We start from the raw sequence: 1,989 nt of genomic DNA, 5'->3' as shown, positions 1-1,989 counted from the left end.
TGTCTTCCCTGATATTATACCCGATCCAGTGATTACAAAAATATTGATGTATTTCCGTAATGAATAACTAATTGAATACTTTACCTTTAATATAATAACTCTTATCTAGTAAGGTCCCTATATCACCGGAAAACCCCGTAATTAAGAATATAAACAAATAAGTAAAGAGCCATTAAATATAAAAATAATTCACCATGGAACCTAAATGATTGTCAATTAGGACGTTTGAATATTAAAAAATCATTTGTTGATTTATTATAATGGATACCTACAGTAATGTGAAATCAAAATGTTTTAGCTGTTCATTAAGTAGTAATTATTACTCTACAAACAAAACGTAATTATTAAACATTGCATCAATGTTATTTTGATTTGTTATAAGAAAAACGTTTATAATCTACTACATATGTTGATTTTTCAGGTTCAAATAATGACCAACTTTTTTTCGTTGAAAAGTCATGTTTTTTTAACAAGATAATATTTATTTTGGTTTCACTGCATTTAAGTCAAATAAATCATAATGCCACAAAATACTTCGCAGTTTTTTATTATAGTATATAAGTAAAGTTGGTTGATTTGTCATTACAATTTATTACTAGATATGTAAAATTATTGTTTTTATTTCTAATCATATTTAGTTTGTCTTTAATTTCTTAAGGGCCAGTATATATTATTATGTACCAATTACCTTTATATTAATTGCTTCCCTAATCAAAAACCCCACCGCTCGCCCCGGCAATACAGGTATAATATTTTTTGTAATATGAGAAAGAGAAAAGAAAAAAATCCGTAAAAGATTGAAAGGTACTTTTTTTATTTTATAGTGATTAAAAAAGGAAATAAAAAATTATGAAAAAAAAAATTTCCTTATTATCAAAGGACAACAAAACATATCGTATAAAAAAAGAGTTAATATCTTTAGTTTGAATCCAGGATAGTGCGTGTTTTATAAAAGAAGGAAAATTTTGAATGTTTGGGATCAATGAAATATTATCAGTAAAAAAAAGATTTAAATTTTTTAATATTATCAATGCTGTAAGTACAACAGCTTTGAGTTATTTTTCTTGTAAACGTTATTTTAAAGCATTTTTGAATATTTAGTTGCATATCATTCAGTTCACACCATTTACTTAAGGAATCAAGATCTTTTTGAAGCATTTCGTTGATTCAATTTTACGAAATATTTTTGAGTCATCGGCATAGAAAAGATAATTATACTCTAACAGGAAACCAAGATCGTTTATAAAAATAAATAAAAATTGTCCATGGTTACAGTTAATGGTGATTATTCAAATCTATTTATGCATAAAATCTGGGTTCTGTTTTTCAAATAAGATATCATCCAATTTATAAGATCACCATGTTTACCGTTACGCAGAAATAGAGGTTGGATAAGGAACAAAACACATTACATTTCCTTCAGTATTTAAAAAAATTGCAGTTGTTTACGCCTGCCACAAAAGTTAAGCACAATCGGAAATTTTCTCGAGAAAAGGCTTGGTTTGATTGAATAATGTTTTATAATTAAAAATAACAAACATAATAAAATACCTACATGTACGTTAGATCTTGTTATTTAATAAAGGATTTTTTCCTCTCCTGTGACGACCATTATTTTTATTTCAGAACCCAGGTCATATGGGAAGTTGACACAGTTATTTTCAATTTTCTATTAATAAATATAAATTTTTCTCTTTTTAACTTTTGGTTTCTTTACGAGGTCGTTTGATATTTTTTGTTAATATTGTGTCTAAATACTAATAAGTGGGTGGCTAGTATTGTGGACTCGCGGATCAAAGGTCCGAGGTTCAAACAAACCACGATCTACCTCAACATAATTCCCATGTTCTAATAGTGAGTTATTTACAAATATTTGAAAAGGGCCTCAAAATTTATTGAATGAATGACAAACCTTAATATTCCCTTTTAAAAAAAATAACCGTTTACTATTTGTGAATCGAAATTGTCAGTTATGACTACAGAACCAAA

Source organism: Micrasema longulum, unplaced genomic scaffold (assembly GCF_059751315.1).
Source record: "Micrasema longulum isolate JH-2025_06_02 unplaced genomic scaffold, ASM5975131v1 h1tg000571l, whole genome shotgun sequence".
NCBI lineage: Eukaryota > Metazoa > Arthropoda > Insecta > Trichoptera > Brachycentridae > Micrasema > Micrasema longulum.
Note: the sequence above shows the minus strand (reverse complement) of the source record.